This window comes from Protopterus annectens, chromosome 1.part1 (assembly GCF_019279795.1).
Source record: "Protopterus annectens isolate FY-2018-M chromosome 1.part1, PAN1.0, whole genome shotgun sequence".
In the NCBI taxonomy this organism is placed as follows: domain Eukaryota; kingdom Metazoa; phylum Chordata; order Ceratodontiformes; family Protopteridae; genus Protopterus; species Protopterus annectens.
In genome coordinates, this window is record NC_056726.1 from 389,019,068 (window position 1) to 389,037,814 (window position 18,747).

Below are 18,747 nucleotides of genomic sequence, written 5' to 3' on the forward strand. Positions count from 1 at the left end.
AGTCTGCAGATCTTGTGTACTGTCCTATTCCATCCTTCTTAGTAGACTGCAAGCTACACTATACCTGCCTTGGGATATACTTCTACACACATGCAACCTCCCAACCAAGTGGCACACTGCTTGCACAGCAGGGAAGTAGAACTTTTACTACTGCCAACAATAAACCTGCATTCCCAGCAGGCGATCTCTGCTTAACATACAAGGCCATGTCAATCCCAGAGCTGTTGGACATGCTACACTTAAAGAAATCCCAATCCCTCAGAGCCACACGCTCCAGGAATCTAAACCTTGTCATCACAATAAACAAAACATGCTGGAGGGATAGTTTCCTGACCCAGAGACTTTCCAGACTCTGGAATAGACTGTCCATACATGTCAAGCAGAGTGCCTCCTTGGCCCTCTTCAAAAGGAACCCTCACGATTGGATGGGAGAAAAGAAATTCACCCCGGGGATCACGTCAGTCACCCTGCTAGACAGGGGTCCAGGGAAGTAAATAGTGTGGGAAGAAACAGCCATGGAATTGTTATGGCTAGGCTTTTGTAGGCCCTAGGGCCGATAGCTTAGTTACCTACCTATGAAGGTGTCACCAGTGCAGAAAACCAGGTTGCCTCTCCCCCTCCCCAGAACAGTACTGTTGGCATTGGTCACTCATTCCCATCCTCCCTCAACTGGTCCCCCCCCCAGCACCTGTGTTGCCACATGAATATGGGTCATCTGAGGTTTCATCCCTCTGCACCATGGGGCCATAAACAATATTTTATTTTACAGTGACTGCCTGAAAAATGTTAAGTAAAAAAGAAATATTGTGTACTACAAAATATAATGACAAATGTAATCAACAGTAGAAGTTACCTAAAAAATGCAAAATGAAAATCTAGTACTTAACCAATAAGAACTGAGTACTTACTATTGTTTCTTATCTTCTTTAATGGTTTTTGCCATTCATTTATAGTATTCAGTATAATGCAGATTTGTTTCAGCAGATAAAGACTGAATGACCACCTAGTTTGTCAGTCTCTCTCCTTTATGTCCAACCTACACATTCTTGAATTTTACACCTCCTCAGGAAGACAATTCCCTGCACTCACAATCCTGCCTGATGGGAAATGTTATTCTAAACTTTACTCCTGACCTGTCTTTCCTTAACCTTTCAAGTGCTGCCCATCTTTCTTAATTAGCTCCTCTGAAAAGTACTGCCTTTCTTGATTTTGTTAGACACTAGAAATCTAAAATTAATTACACAATTCTTGACTTTATTACCACACAGACATTACAACTTTTGTTTAAATGTGTGAATTGTTGATGGGAATCTATGTCTAAAAGCAATCCACAAAAGGGGGTGGGGGGGTCTTTGAAAGATGAAACAGTCTCCATATGTCTTGTATACTATATGAAATAACCACCTTTAACTCAAAGCCAAGGTGCTGTCACAGTAAACAGCCTCTAAGCGAACAGAACATTTTGCATAGAGAGAGAGAGTGTTGTGTTAATCTCTCAAAAATAAAGTGCAGTTGTGTAAGAAATTATGATAACAGATCTCCGACTGAACACTGTTGCAGTATTACTAACTACTGGGATATCCACCCAGGATAGCTGTACATTTGGCCAGGATCCCAAAGCCCAGCCATCCACCTCTGTCACTGCATGTCCAATGTATGAGCAAACCACATCTAGACTTTCTTGCTCTAGACTCTAAAGCCAGGAAGCTAACAAAAACAAGTCAGAAAAAAATAAATAAAAAAACACACATTAACCTAAAGAATGGAGGACAGGATACTACCTTGGCCAAAATAGAAAATAGTATTCTTTAGGAAACTATTTGCGTAGAAATATGGAGATTCAACTTTTTAAACTGAAAGGAAGTGAAAAGCTGCTCTTTCTGACTAATTTGGTTTTGTCCAGGTAAAACCTTAGTTGTCCAAGAACATCTAAGGAGTGCAGAATTCTCTCTCCCCTGTTTCGAAGAAAGAGAAAAAAGGTAAGGAAAATTAATCTGGTTCCAAGACAGCTCACTATCCACCAGGGTTAGCCCTGAACATAACCCCATCTTTATAAAAAACAATAAAGGAGCAGTGGCCATGACAGCTTGAAGTTTAGAAATCCTTTTGGCAGATGCAAGGGTGACTTATCATGACTGTCTTCTTCCAAGTAGAAAATGTCAAAGAAGCAAATGTAGGCTCAAACGGGGAGAGGGAGGAATCCATTTCTCCAAGACATAATTCAGTTTCAAAGCAGGAGAGATGGATTTTTTTAAGAGGCCTGAGGTGAAGGGCACTTTTTTAAAAAGTGACCTAAAAATGTGAAGACAAAGGCAAACAAAAGGAGGGTAGGTAGAAATGGCTAACAGATGTGCTTTTACAGAAGCCAACCCTGAACTGAACAGCTCGTACAAAGAATGAATAAGAGAATAACCCCTTTGATAAGGGTTCTGATTCTTCTTGTGACACCAAACAAAAAATATTTTAAATTGAGAAACACATGATTTTCTTCTAGCAGGTTTCCTATCCTCCTGTAATACCTGTTATGTCCTGCAAAAAATTGTGCAGAAAAGGTTTAAGAATCTGATCATCCAGACAGATTAGAGTCTGGAGACTTAGGTGTATTTGACAACTCTTTTGCTGTGCGAGCAACTACATCATGTGATGTACCTTGTGATGATTGTTTGGGAAATAAACACTCTAGGGGTTAAAATGCACAAAGCAGAGGTGCTGCAATTCAAAGACTCTTCTGGCAGATGTAACCACTATTAGAAATGTTGTTTTCCATGACAGATGCTTCTATTCTACCACGGATGCCTGTTCGAAAGGAAATCATTAGTTTCTTCAAAATAAGACAGCGGTCCAAATGAACAGCAAGACCTCTCAATGGGTTTTAATGTGAAAGGGCTATCTGAAAAATGGCTCACTTATTTTCAGAGGGGCCAGTTATGAAGGGTTAGCTCCATGGTGAAAGCTGGAAGTGGCTGTTAGGTGCAACTTAATGGAAGGATAGATCAAACCAGAGCTGAAGACCTCAGCTATGCAGTCCAGTAACTTTGGCAAAGGAGCTATAAAGAGATACAACCCTCTCTGACGAGTCCAACAGCAAAATGAGTCCATTTGCTTTTTTTGTTTTTATTTAGTATTACATCTCTGAGAAGACTTAATGAACTTGGACATCCTGTCAGGGTAATGAAGGATCCCTCGGCCATCAACAGACATGGAGTAACCATGAAGTCAACTAAGGTTCTGAAAACTTGGGTGATGCTTGCCTGATGGATGTGCCAGAAGAGTTTTGCTTGCCTGATGGATGTGCCAGAAGAGTTTTGAAGGGCTTCAAAAAAACTGGTTTCTCCAAAACAAAAGGCCAAGGAAGAGGAAGCCAAACTTTCCAAATGATAGAAGGGGGGCTATGTGAATGGCTTTGGCTTGGCTTTGTTTCATTTTTGAATGAATTTCTGAATGAGGAAAGTCAGTGGAGAGCATAAAGGAGTCCCGATGAGACACAACTACGTGAGTGCATCCTTGGATAATTCTTGGCATTGGTTAAGGATGAAAATAGGTCAATCCAAGCTTCGTGAAGCAATGGAAGACTTTTCTCACTATTGACAGGTCATTTGTGCAGGATCAGAAGGTAACAGCTGAATTTGTTTACAAAGGAATTGGATTCTCCTTGGCTATGACTTGCTTTCAAAAAGTGGCTGGTGGATGATGCCCATTTCCACACCCTTGTCACTTCTCAGCATGGGAGGCAGGAGTGGATTCCACCCTTGCTTGCTGATGTACCATATCACCAAAGTGCTGCCAGTGTGTATGGAAATCCCACCCTGGGGAAGGAAGCCCTGTAATTTCTGTGAATTGAGAAGACTGCCTTTATCTCCAAGAATACTGAGGTACAGACCAACGCCACTGTGTGACCATGCACCTTGGACTGTTTACCTAGTACTCACCTATGAACTTTAGGGTGATCAGTCTGCAAACCATTACAAGCATAGCCAATAACGAATATTCAAAGTTCCTGCCAGCCTCAAGTACTGCAACACAAGACAGACCAAGAGAGAATCTGAGGCTGTCCATCCAATTATCTAGGTCTACCTTGAATGTGGCAAAGGTGTTACTCTGCTTAACATACACAGAAAGTCTGTTCTAGAAGTGAGGGACAAGATGGGGTATGAATGTATCATGTGAACAAGTCTTACTACCCTGTTGATGAAGGTTTAGTTCCCTTAACTGGGTACTTGATGTATTACTTGCTCTGCAAAGGGCAAGTCAGTGAAAGAGGGTCAGATCTTTCATGGCTCTAAAGGCTAGACAGAGATCCCCATGGAGGAGTCTGCAGGATCATAGGAAGTTACTAGGGTAATTGCCCTAGGGTCCTTACAAGTCTAGCCAAGTTTTACCCTTATTTCTATGATAAGTACATATTCCTCCTGTCCAAGAGGGACACAGGTGGAACCCCTGGGGTGAATTTACAGTTACCCATCCAATCATCCAGACTGCGTTTGAAGAGGGGCATGACATGAAGTAGGAGTCTGTTACAAAGGTGTGGTAACCTCTGGGAGACAAATCTGTTCCTCCAACGGGTTCTATTAATATCATATACCAGGTTAAGGTCTTTAGAGCGAGTAACTCGTGTACCATTAGACTTGCGGATATGCAGTATTTCCAATAAAGCAGGGTCAGAGATTGCCTTACATGCAAGGCAGAGATTGCCTCTGAGTAGTCTTTATGAAAGAGAATAAAGAGAGAGTGATTTCAGACGATCCACATAGGACAGATGCTGAAGACCTTGAATTTTCCTTTTGAAGAATCTTTGCGGTCTCTCCAACTGCTATAGCTGCTTGGAAAGGTACATACCAAAAGGGGCATTGTACTCTACTACTGGCCTGATGAGGGAAGAGTACATGGATGTTATAACTTCTTTTTCTCTGGAGGCAATGTCCTTACTTATGAGATGAGCAACATAGAAAACCCTTCTTACCACTGTGGAGACATGGTGATCAAAGGTAAGGTTACTGTCAATCAGTGTGCCCAGGTCTCTCACCACCGAGTGCATACTTAGGGTGTTGCTACTGATGTGGTAGTTAGCAGGAACATCACTATTACCAAAAGGGATGAAGAAGAATAGTTGTGTAAAATCTTACCATAACCATAGATGTCCTTCTCTTCCATGTTGCAGTATTCTAGTTGTGGGATTTCCTGCCCTCAGGCAACTCGTACGTCGGCTCCTATACCAAATCTTCAGCTTGGCTGTTGCAGCATGCATGGGACGTCATATGCAAGGCCATAAAAAACAGAGGTATTAAATGTGACATCTGCATGCACAATCCTCAGAACTTGAAGGCCAGCAGGTAGAGAAGAAGGCCCAGCAGGAGGAATGCCAGTGGGGACAGGTGTGTGACCTTGGTGTCCTTCAGTAGCCTAGATAGGACCAGGTCTTAGCTGGGACTAAAGGAGAAGGAATTGGGGGTAATGGTGGGTGGGAAGGAATACTGCAACATGGAAGAGAAGAACATCTATGGTTATGGTAAGATTTTACACAACTATTCTATGTCCTTCTGTTCCTATGTTGCAGTATTCTAGTTGTGGGAGAGTACCACAGCATAGATGGTTGAAAGGGTGGTAGATGTAGAAGAGGATTCTACAAAGCCTTTCAGGATTGCCCTGATGAATCCTGCCCATGCTCTGGGAACTTGGTCAAGTTTGCAATGTTTGGTGAAAGTGTGGATAGTGGACTATGTGGCTGCTTCCATAATGGATGCTGTGTCCAGACCGTTTATGAAAGTCTTGGAAGTGGCCACAGCCTTAGTTGAATGGGCCTTTACTCCCACTGGGTTTTTTTTCCATGGTGGGAGTAACAGAGTAGACAGTTTTCTTGATCCAGCATGCGATGATTTGTTTGGAGACGGTCTTGCCCAGAGGTCTGGGGTGAAAGGAGACAAAGAGCTGCTTAGATTTCCTAATGGTTTTGGTTTTGCCCAGTTAGAATCTTAGTTGCCTGTGCACATCCAAGGAGTGCAGTATCCTCTACCCTTCATTAGTGGGGGAGGGAAACAAAGTGGGCAGGTGGATAGATTGGTTTAGAGACAAGTTATTGACCACCTTGGGCATAAAGGATGGATTAGTTTGCAGGGTGACTCTGTCTTTGTGGAAGGTGGTGTAGGGAGGACAGGCCATTAAGGCCTGCAACTCTAACACCCTTCTGGCTGAAGTGATGGCCACCAGAAGGACAGTTTTCCATGTACACCTCTGTAGGAAAGAAGTCCCAGCCAGTTCGAAAGGGTGTTGAGTTAGTTTTTCCAGGATGTAGTTAAGGTCCCAGGGCGGAGGGATAGGTTTCTTTAGTGGTCTCATGTGTAAGACCCCTTTAAGGAAGAGCTTTACTTCGAGCCTGGCTAGCAAGAGGGGATCAAGGGGCAAGCAGGCTGATAAAGCAGAAAGGTGTACTTTCACTGAAGAGTAGGAAAGTCCACTTTTAATCAATTGACACACACAAGTGAGACGAAGGAGGGCATCTGCAGAGCAAGGGTCCCTTCCCTTGTCCACACACCACTTTGTAAATCTTTCCCACTTAGCTAGGTAAGATTTTCTGGTGGTAGGTTTCCTTGCCTCCCTCAGGACTGAAAGCACATCCTCTGAGTAGTGGTGTCTGAAGGGGATCAAAAGTTAATCACCCACAGAGACAGGCATAACCTCTGCAAGCATGGGTGAAGGAGAGTCTCTCTGTCTTGTGTCAGTAGGTCCACCTTGTAGGGTAACTTGTAGTGACTCCCCTTGGCTAGATTGAGAAGTAGGGGAAACCAGTGTTGCCTTGGCCAGTAGGGAATCAATAAAGTTTTTGGTTTGTCCTTCTGGATTTTCAGGACTTTCTGAATCATTGGAAAGGGTAGAAGGAATAAAGAAACTTCCCCTCCCAAGAGATGTTGAAAGCGTCCACTCTCCATGCTAGAGGGGAGTAGGTCTTTGAGCAGAAGGTCTGCAACTGCCTGTTCTGGGGGTGGTCTATTTGTGGACTACCACACCAGTGGACTATGTCTAGGAAGACCCCCCCCCCCATCCAGCATCCATTCAGGATGTGGACAGGAAGTCTTGCTTAGGAGATCTGCTTGCTTGTTGTCCTGCGAGGGGATGTAGGTCGCCTGCAGGACCAAGTCGTGGTGAGAGGCTAGGTTCCATATCAGCAGGGTCAGCCTGCACAGCTGGTAGGTCTTTGTTCCTCCCTGTTTGTTGAGATACCACATAACCGTGGTATTGTCTGTCACTATCAGGAGCACCCCTGGTACCAGAAGGGGAATAAAGATCTTTAGAGCTAGGAAAACTGCTGTCATTTCCCTGACATTGATGTGCTTGGTCTGTAGAGAAGGGTGCCACTTTTCTTGGACCCTGTAGGATATCAGTGCTGCCCCCTAACCTGATTCTGAGGCATCTGTATGCACTGTTTGGGTTGGGGTGGGGGGTTGCAGTGAGAGTCCTGGGTTTAGTTGGACTTGCTGGATCCACCAGCTGATTTCTGTCTTTAGAGAGGGAAGGATGGGAAGAACCTGTTCTAAGTGATGTCGGTGTTGGGACCAAATGTTTTTGAGGTACCACTGTAGTTTGCGCATGTGCATTCTGGCCAGTGGTAGCATGGGGATGGTTGTTGCCATTAAGCCCAGGAGATGGAGAAATTGCCTTGCCGTCACCTTCTGGGAGTGAAGGATTTCCTGGAAGTGGGAAGTCAGGGATAGAACCTTCTCCTGTGGGAGGAAGGCCTTCATTATGTCCGTTCTGATTGTGCAGCTTAGGAAAATCTTGTCCTGGCCTGGGTTCAGGGAGGACTTTGGGAGGTTGATGGTAAACACTAGAATTTGCAGAAGGGGCATGGTGAAGTGCAGGTGCCTTGAGAGGGTATCTTTGGACTTTGCTAGTATTAGGATGTCGTCCAGATATGGGTAAATCTGGATTCCCTGAGTTCTGCAGAAGGCAATGGCTGGTGCTAAGCACTTTGTACAGACTCGGGGGGGGGGGGCAGTGGATAAACCAAAGGGCAAGGCAGTAAATTGGAAATGAGAGGAAGGTCCAGATAAATGCAGGAATTGTGGGAAATCCTGATGGGAATGTGTAGGTAGGCTTCTTTTAGGTCCAGGGTGGCCATACGCCTTGGCTAGAATAAGAGGCAGCAGAGTGGGGAGTGACAGCATTTTGAAGGAGGGTACCTGAAGGTGTAGATTTAGAAAGGAAAGATCTAAGATAGGTCACCAGGGGCCATCTTTTTGGGGACCAGAAAGAGATGGGAGTAGAATCCCTTTCCTTCCTGCCCTGAGGGGACAAGTTCTATGGTGCCTAGCTTTAGTAGGTCTGACAAAACGTGTGGTAGGAGATTAATTTGGTTTTTGGGGGATAAGGAATACCTTTCCTGGGTGTTTTTTTTCTTTCCAGGATAGGAAGTACCCTTTTTGGATAATGGATGGGACCTATTGGTCTGTGGTGATGGACTGCCAGAGGGGGAGACAGTGGGGAAGACGTGCAGAGAGTGGTCGGTGGGCAATGCAGTCATGCATTATTGGGACCTCCTCTGTCCTGAAAGGGTTCTCTGGGCTGAGGAGGTGGTGTAGTAGATCTGATTGTGGTAGATCTTCTTACCCCTCTTCTAGATCTGGAAGAGGAAGCAGCCTTACAAAAGTGGTTTTAGCAGGGTAGTTCCTGTAATACTTGGGAATGGGGGACACCAGCAGACGTTTGATGTCCTGTAATTCTTTACTTTTTCCCTGCAGATTCTTGAAGAGGTCTGCAGATTGTTTTCCAAAAAGGAAATTGTGATCCAGGGGGACGTCCAAGATTTTGGACTTGAAGTCTTCAGGTAGATTCTGTAGTCTCAGCTAGGAGCATCTCCTGAGGACAGAAGCAGATGCTGCAGAGCGGGCAGATGCTTCTGCAGCATCGTAGCTGCATCTGATGGGAGTGCCTGGCTACTTGCTTTGCCAAGGAAAGTTTGGAGGCAATGTCAGCCTTAATGGGACTATCAGGAATAGAAGCCAGCAAGGAGGAGGCTTGAGACACTAAGTCTAGAGCATACTTAGTCATGTGGGTATGATAATTTATGGCTCTGAAGGCCAAAGTGGAGGAAGTGTACACCTTCTTTCCTATCCTATCCATATATTTGCTATCTTTATCTGTGGGTAGGAGGGAGGCGGAAGGCAGCAGTCTAGACTGTTCATTAGGAGCGGTGGCAGTAACAGATGGGTCCACCAAGGCTGGTTTAACTAGGAATTTTTGCTCCTCTGGCACTTTATAGAAGCGGTCAGGGAGCTTAGAGGCCAGAGGCTGGGGCCTTAACAGCAGAATTAAAGGCATCCAAGTAAGCAGGAAGCACCGGAGGGACAGCTGAAGGGGAGGGTGATTCTACTAGAAGCAGCTCAAAGGACCTCTTTTGGGTGTCAGTCATTTGGGAATTATCCCATTTGAAGTAATCTTTCATCTTGGTAATGGTCTCATCAAAGGTAATATCCTCAGGGGGAGAATACCCTTCCACAGACTCTTCATCAGGAGAGTAATACTCCTGGGGAAAAATAATCTGAGATGTATATGAAATAAGAGTCCTCTGAGGAAGAATCATGCTCTTCCTCCCTAACTTGAGAGCTTCAAAGGTCATGGGTGGGAGGCAAGAGGCAGATGCAGGCCTAGGGCTCAGTAAAGGCAGAGTAGTGGGGGCTGAGTCTGAAGCCTAAGGGCCATAAAGGCCTGCATGAAAGAGGAAGTAAAAGCCTGCCAACTGGTATGGCTTCTGGAGAGGAGGAGGTATGCTTGTTTTTTTTCCTTCTTTTTGGCCAGTGTGGAGGTCAGGTTTTGAAGTCAACATTTCTGAAGTCTGGATCCCGGTTGGAGGTACCACAGAAACTGGTTCCTCCTCGACATCGATGGTAGTCAGTGTCTGGTCAAGCTCTGAGGACATGCCGGTCGTAGGCTGTGCAACGGCTTCCACAAAGGACGTCGGTGAAGTCACCAAGCGCTCAACTCCTAGATCGGCAGTTGGCAGGGTGTCGGGAAGCGGAACGGCAGGTGAGGAAGGTCTGGGAATCTTGGCCTTCTTTCTCGGAAGTTCAGATGCAGCCTCCGATGCAGGATCCATTCTAAGGGGTAACCGTTTAAGGCACTGGTTTTCTAGGTAGAATTTTAAAGTGACCAGATGGTTGCGGAGGGTCTTCGGCACAAATGACTGACAAATTGGGCAGGAGGAATGGTCACGTTTCCGGCCTAAGCAAAAAACACACCTATCATGGACATCTTTATGGGGTATCTGGCACCCGCAATGGCACTTTCCCTTTTTACCTGACATCAGCTAAAGGCTACAACAACAAAGCCTAAGCAATAACAATAAGAAAAAATAGAAACCCAACGGGTTACTTAGCTTTACTGATGCAACGTCTGTGAAGGAGCGATCATACGATGTGTAGGTCATCTCCGGCTGAAACATTCTGAGGATTGTGCATACAGACGACACATTTAAGGCCCCTGATTTATGGCCTAATGTCTGACGTCCCATGCACTCTGCAACAGCCAAGCTGAAGCTTTTGTATAGGAGCCAATGTATGAGTCACCTGAGGGCAGGAAATCCCACAACTAGAATACTGCAACATAGGAATAGAAGGACATCGCATTTTTCTGCATTGAATTTAAGGCCATGACTTTGGCACCAATCATTTGTTTAAGATCCTCTTGTAGGATGTTGACATCATTTGGAGATTCTATGACCACTCCCAGTTTGCAGTCATCAGCAAACCTTGTCAGCCACAGACATTAGTTTTTGCTTGTACTTCTGAAAAATAGATTCCAAATAGCAGAGGTCCCACAACTGTTCCCTGTGGAACTCCATTGATTACAGGTCTGCTGTTGGAGGTGGATTCCCCTATTTGGATTGTGTGTGTTCTATCACTGAGCCAGTTAGGGACCCATCTAACAATATAAGGGTTGATACCTGGCTGGATGAGTTTGTCAATGATGCCTGAGTGGGGAATAGTGTCAAAAGCCTTGGCTAAGTCTAGGTAGGATGTATGCAGAGCTTTCTCCTCGTGCAGTGCCTTGGTGACTGTCTCGAAGAAGTCCACCAGGTTTAACAGGCATGATCACCCTTTTGACAAATCCAAACAGAGTAGGGTCAAGTGTTTGGAGATTACCTATATCCTTGTTGATAAGGTCCATGATTATTCACTCCATGGCCTTGCAGATATGGCTAGTCAGGCTAATATGTCTATAGTTCCTGGGATCAGTGGAAGCACCACCTTTGTGCAAGAGAATAATGGTGGCTGTCTTCCACTCACCTGGGACAAAGCCGGTGCTTAGACTATGACGGAAAAAGAGTACCCAATGGTGTTGCTAACTCTTGTTGGAGCCCATGTAGGATGCAACCTTGGATGTTATCAAGTCCCATTGCTGCTGTGTTTTTGGCCACAGACAGGACATTTACAACCTGCTTGTTAGAGATACAAGGTAGGGGACAGGAGGTAGGGATGTCATGGGACATGCGTGGCTGGGACAAGGAGTGAAGTTTTCACAGAACATGTTGGCCAACAAGTTAGCTATGCCCACAGGCTCAGTATATGTTTTATCATTAACTACCAGTTTGGCACAGATCTGGGCCTTTCCTTTTAGGCTACGGGTGTAACTAAAGAATGCCTTTTGGTTGTCCTTAGTTGACAAAGCTAATCTGGATTCACAGTTTGCTTTGAAGGAACTCACAAGAAGTCTTATTTGCTTGTTTAAGCTGATTAGGGAGTATTTCTAGTTTAGGGCTTGCTCCCTCTTTCTCTTAGACAGCAATTTCTTCCTCTTATTGTAAAGCCTGTTAATGGCAGTTGTCCACCAGGCAGGTTTGCTCTTCCTTGAGGAGCCTGTTTTGGTCCTATCGGGCATGGCCGAGTCAATGCAGTTATACAGGTGTTTGTATAAAGCATTGGTGTAGAACTCTGCATAGTTGCCAGTTTCATCAGAAGGGAGAGGTGCAGTGATGCTGTTTATACCATCCCATAACAGTAAGAGGTTCTAATCTGTTTTGGAGAAGATTTTAGTTTAGTTGCTGCTGTGGGGGAGGGGGTTAGGTGTGACAGTTACTTCGAATGAGACTGATCTGTGGTCAGATCTCCCCAGGGAAGACCTCACAGTGGGGGCACTACAGTGATCCCCCATATTGTTAAGCACCAGATTCAGGATGTTGGCACCCCTTGCAAGGGTGTCAACCAGCTGGTCCAGGGCACTGGAGTTAAAGTCAAGGAACCTTTGGGCAAGTGAGTTTGAGCACGAGAAATTTACCCAGTCAATGGATGGGTAGTTAAAGTCATCCAAAACCATGGTGTTCAGATGTACCTTGACAGACTCAAGTAGATCCAAACAGGCAGAACTGGTGTCCTGATTCATGAAGGGGGTCCTGTAGCTGGCAATGACTTGATAGGTGTCCTACCAACAGTTAATTGCACCTGATGTATCCCCAAGGAATCGTACTGTTTAACCAATCGGGAGGTGTAGTCATCTTTAATGAATACTGATGTACCTCCTCCTTTACTTTTCATGCCTTCAGTTTGTGGTCTGAACGTGTGGAAGGAGGTGTAACCAGGTATGGCTTGGGTGCTCTCAACAGCCTTGAATCAGGTCTCCATGACTGCACAAATGTTGGCGTCTTCCAGGGTGAGGACTGCTTCCAGTGAGTGCAAATTCGTGTTAAGACTCCTAGTGTTCAGCAGCATAATCTTGAGGGTTTTTTTAATATGGAGTTTTTATGTTGGGAATTTTGTCCTTGAGATACTGCCTAAAAAGGCACTGTGGTGGTGGCAAGAGCCTTAGCCAGTAGTCAAAATCCCAGGGGTGACAAATGAAGACCATCTCTGATAAAGCAACGAGGTCTGTCGATCATGTCACCCCAGGCTGACAGATACTGGATTCCCTTAGAACGACACCATAAACTAAGCCAATTATTGAAGTCAATCATTTTCTGTTTGTATTGAGGCATCATCCTAGATTAGGTTCATAGGTAGGTACTAGGCTATCGGCCCTAGGGTCTATACAAGCCTAGCCAAAAAGGTACCCTGACTTTTGCCACCCAAGAAAATTATTTTCCTGTGCCACTGTTGAGCAGAGCCACAGAAGTGATCCCTGGGGTGAATCTCCTATTTCCCATCCGATCATCAAGATTTTTCTTGAAGAGTGGTAATGAGGAACTTTGTTTGATATAGATAGGTAGTTTATTCCAGAGTATGGGAAGTCTCTGGGACAGGAATCTATCCCTCCGGCATGTTCTGTTTATTGTGGTGACAAGGTTTAGGTCCCTAGAGCATGTAGCTCGGAGGGATTGGGATTTCTTTTAAGTGGAGCATGTCCAACAGCTCTGGGTTTGACACAGCTTTGTATGTTAGGCAGAAATCACCTCTGAGTAGGCGATATACGACGGAGTAAAGCTGGAGTTTTTTGAGACGGTTCATGAGGGCATCTGTTTGAGGCCAGTAATCCTCTTTGTGAGGTATTTCTGCGACCTTTCCAGTTGTTGTAGATGTCTTGCGAGGTACATACCAAAAGGGGCGTTGTACTCTATAATGGGTCTAATGAGTGATGAGTAGAGGGGAACAATGACCTCTTTTTTTTCTGGATGAGAAACCTTTTGTGATGAGGTGTGCCACGTAGAAGGATTTCCTGACTACTGTGGCGATGTGATTATCAAAGGAGAGACTACTGTCCACATGTGTCCCAAGGTCTCTTATCACACTTTCGGTGTTAAGTATACTACCGCCTATGTTGTAGTTCATGGGTACAGTGTTTTTATCAAAGGGGATGACAATGCACCTTTTGGCATTGAGCTTGAGGCCATGGCTTTGACACCAGGTATATGTCTCAGTGAGGCCCTTTTGTAGGATGTCCACATCGCTAGGAGTTTCGATTATGGCTTCTAGTTTGCAGTCATCTGCGAACTTCGTTAGCCAAAGACCTTCTGTGTTAGCCTGTACTTCAGAGAAGTAGATACAAAACAGGAGAGGACCAAGGATTGAACCCTGTGGTACTCCACATGTCACTGGTCTGAAGTCAGATTTGGAGTCTGCTACTTTCACAGTGTGGGTTCTGTCAGTGAGCCAGTTGGCAACCCATCTTGTGACTTAGGGATTTATACCTAATTTAGTGAGTTTATCTATAATTCCAGAGTGGGGGATGGTGTCAAAAGCCTTGGCAAGATCTAGATAGGCTGTGTGAACAACCTTACCCTTGTCTACGGCTTTGGTGACTGCTTCAAAGAAGTCTATCAGGTTTAGGAGACATAATCTGCCTTTTACAAACCCGAACTGGGTGGGGTCCAGAGTTTGGAGATTACCAATGTCTTTGTTTATAAGTTCCATGATGATACGTTCCATGGCCTTGCAGACCAGGCTCGTCAAGCTAATGGGGTGGTAGTTCCCAGGGTCCGTGGTGGCTCCCCCTTTGTGGAGTGGGATAACCGTCTCTGTGAGCCATTCAGTGGGCACAAAACCTGAGGTCAGGCTATGATTGAACATGGTACTTACGTGGGGTGCCAGTTTGTTCTGTAGTTCGTGTAGAATGCAGCCTGGGATGTTGTCTGGTCCCATGGATGCTGTGTTCTTGGCTTTGGAGAGAGTGGTTTTTACCTGTGCAGCCGTGATTACAGGATGAAGATTAGATGAAGCTAAAATGCTGCTTAAGGCTAAGGACATACCTGCCTGAGACATATAGTCCGACAGCTCAGTCAGGTCTTCAAATGTCGTTATCACCAACATGGAATATGACAGAGTCATAACAGTACCTGCTGTTAACAGACTTGAGTGCATGTGTGATATGGTGGATCCTGGCACCTGACCAACGGCTAACTGTGACCTTTTCCTTATCCAGCCTGGTGAGAGGGACATCTGTGTATTACATGATGGAATCACCTATGACTAATGTGTTTGGCCTTAAGGGTTTGACAAGCTGAAACACCTGTGTGTGAACTATTATGTGTACGGTGTTCTGTAGAGCAATAGGAATTATGTGCAGTGTACTTGTGTTTTGGAGGTCTCTGGTGTTTAGGTATGTTTCTGGTGAGGACCACCATATCTGTAAGTATGTGTGATGTGGGTTTGAGTGAAGCAGGAGGGTGAGGTGCGTGTGCTGATAACCCACTCATCATCATATGTATGGACTGGTGTGTGAGAGAGCATGGATTCAAGGTTCTTAATATAGCTGCATCTCTCACATGTTGAGATTGTGTGGACTAGGAGTATAGAGTGTCGGTGAACATGAGGCAGTTGCTACACTGGCTCAGCATGCCCATGTCGACCAAGCTGGCTAGAGAAACTGTGTGAAATTGTCTGCACATAGTGTTAGGTAAATTTAAATTGTCAGGAAGAGAGGCTGTAAGAGACTGAATACAGAAAAGGTGCTGCTAGTCTGTCCTAATTACTAATATTTTTAAGGCCATTGATCTTTTCAGTTATGAAGCTCTGAGATTTCAAGTTGAGTGATAACCTCTGACAATCTCCCTCCACCCTAGGGATAAAGCTGCTGTGGTGATCACAACTAGCATGGGAACAAAGGAAGGGATGAGAGAGATAAAGCTGGGATATGCAGTCACCAGCTGATGTGATGTACTAGGTGATATAGCAGTTGTGTCATCTGGCACCATTGCATATGTAATGTCAATTGCAGAATTCTCTCAAAGGTGGGTGTGTGCACGTGTTTCAATGTCCAAAGGCAAGCAAGAGACCAGACCTGTACTCTTCTGAATGAATCCCCAAAATGTCTTTTTGACAGATAGGATGTGGTCTCCAGACAGAAAAGCAATTCAAGTCAAGTTGTCCAATTCCATCTGGCAATCTGCAGCACTAAGATTCCTAGGAGCTAGAAGAGATGTAGCAGAGACTATTACCTCAATTAAGCTGGACAAAGTGGCGGTAACTAGGAGCCAATCAAACAAACAAGAGAAAGTCTTGACTTACAACAGCCTCTGAATAGCAGCTACCACAGACAAGCATTTGATAAACGCACACTGGGGGACTGAGATGACACCAAATGGAAACACTCAAACTGGCAATAACTAGCTCCTACATGAAAATGTAGAAGCATTATACCTCATGGACTCTCTGCAATCCTAATGTGCAGCTGAGTTTACTGGTGTGCCAAAATGCATATCCACTCTTCATCTGAGAGAGAAGCATATCTCTCAACCTGGGAACATCAAAAATCTGGACAAGGCCCATGAAAAATAGGTACAAATCGGTGCACTGATTAACATAAAATGTGCATACATACTTATGTAACCCCGCTCACTTCGATGGAATTGTGGGATACCAACTTTCAAACGCAAACTAAAGAACAGACAACCAAAATATAGCACCAGAGTCCCCCTGCAGCCATTCCAATGTCCCATTACCTGGCTATTTCGCCCATTTACCATAAACACTAATGTGTGCATACTGCTTACTTCTACAATGATTTGGATTTTATTTTTACATTTTATAGCACAATGCACAAACACTAATATATATCTGCTAAACAAAGCAACACTGTCTCACAATGAAAATAGACTTGGCATTAAAACTTATCCTGCCCTTGAAAGTCACATTCATTGAAACAGCATTGAAACCCACACCACATCCAAAGAAAATGTATCTGGCCAGTGGTGGATAAATATAACCTTTGGGCGGTTTTCAAATCATAGCCCCTTGCACACACTAGAAACATACATGCGTTCTTTGATATACCTACCTGACTATTAAATTATATTCCTTGTATAATACAGCACACTTGTTAGATTTAAGTCAGAGTGCATTTTAAATTTATTGTTTGAACATTTTTCCAGTAGGCAATGAAAAAAATGCATGAACCAATAGTGACAAAACTCCCCAATTCAAAACATTTCCATCATAAAAGTCTACTTCCACGCACACCCATACTCTCTCTCTCTATATATATATATATATATATATATATATATATATATATATATATATATACACACACACACATACACACACATACCTATATAAATATGTTCATTAGCACTTAAAGAATTGCACCCTATACCTTACAACTTCCATATGAAGGTCTAGCAGTTTATTTAGTCTGGCAGTTAGAATACAGGACTATAATTCTGAGTTGTTAATTACCTTCTTCCTGTGCCAAGGGTTCAGGGTTTGAGTTATTTTACATTTGTTTGCCAGTACTGTGAATCTGATGAAGTTACTCAACTGGACAGTGCACCTGATTTGCTCCTGAAATGGGACAGCTGAGCCCAGTGGGCTTACCCAGTCAATAAATAGGTAAAAAATATACACTGCTTACTCTGTGAAGCATTTTTCTATAATCCCTATTTAATATTATTGCAAACCAAGGGATGTGGAGTTTTTATAGATGCATGAATTCACTAACTTAAAATTATCTTGGAAAACTCACCTTTTACTTTGCTCATATTTCTATTTTTAGTACTGATTCTAAACTGTAATGTTCATGTTTGTCCTTCGCAATCCCTTCGCTCCATGATCTTTTTGTACTTTTTTTCTGGAATAAATATCTCAGAGGTGACCAGAGGTAATTGTGTTATTTTGGTCTAACCAATTTTTCTCTCAGCTTCAATACTAATCTCTGGTAAACAATATGGTGGTACATCATGGCATGGTGTGGACAAATTCAAATTTTACTAGCGGTGGGAAGAATTGTTTGGTCACAACTACAGAACAAGTGACCATGCTAAACCTCCCATCATGAATAAAAATGTAAATTACTGAAAACCCTGACATGGTATTTCAGCAATAAAACATTGCTTAAAAAAAGCAGAAATGTCTGACTTTTAATATAATGCCAATGTATAACTTACACCTGGTCTTTCTGTTTTTTGGATATTTAGTGTAAGCTGACAGCCATGAATAGGGCAAACAATTTGCAGGACATTGTATGGACTCCATACTAGTAAATCACAATACAGCAGCACATGGCGGGTAAACCGGACTTATGAGTGAGCAAAAATGCCAACATTGTTAAGTTACCTCTCAAAGTGTGTGTGTTAAAAACTAGCAACAGAGCAAATAAATCAACTTGCGAGTGAGTAATAAATGCAAAAAATATCTGTGTTAAAAGCTACAAGTAATACAGTAGCTAGCAAGTTATCAACAGCCACATAGTAGAATCAACTTAAACGGTACGAGCCAGTAAATCTTGAAAAACGGTCACCATAAAAGCACATAAACATATTGGCTGAATCTCCTTGCAGAATTGAATGAATCACCTTGCAGCACATACCGGGTAATGGAATTTAAGCAAACACATACCGGACAGTCCGGAGTCCGGACTTACGAGCGCATACAATACCAGGCAGGCAAAGCACATTATGTAAAATACAACATCATGCACCAGCCAGGAATTAAACAGTCACCATATGATTTCAAGTTTCTTAAACTGTATTTGCGGTTATTCGCATGTAGCTACTTCTGATGAACAACAAAATAATTGCTACTACAACAAGCTGACATATAACGCTGCTAGAATCTTTTTTTTTTTTTTTTTAAGGCTAAATGTATGCCTGACTAAACTTACTCTCACTATGCACACACACACACACCAGTGTAATACGTTTGTAACGAACCTGTGGAGCAGTTCGTAGTTCCCTCCTGGACTTGCAGCTTTGTGGTGTCTTGTCTTCCCTTACAGTAATTCCCTCGCAATGGACGGTTAAAACATAATGAGAAAGAGCAATATTTCCTTCCAGTTAATAATTCCCTCACAACAGAGCAGCCGGAAATGCTCACACGTCCCTTGAGCTCCAGG

General features: G+C 43.8%; 1 protein-coding gene across 2 annotated transcripts in view; it reads right to left on the reverse strand.

The window, feature by feature from the left end:
- The window catches only part of MRTFA (myocardin related transcription factor A), a 2,407,897-nt gene that overhangs the window by 3,388 nt on the left and 2,385,762 nt on the right, over positions 1-18,747 (reverse strand). The gene's annotated exons all lie outside the window — the stretch shown is intronic.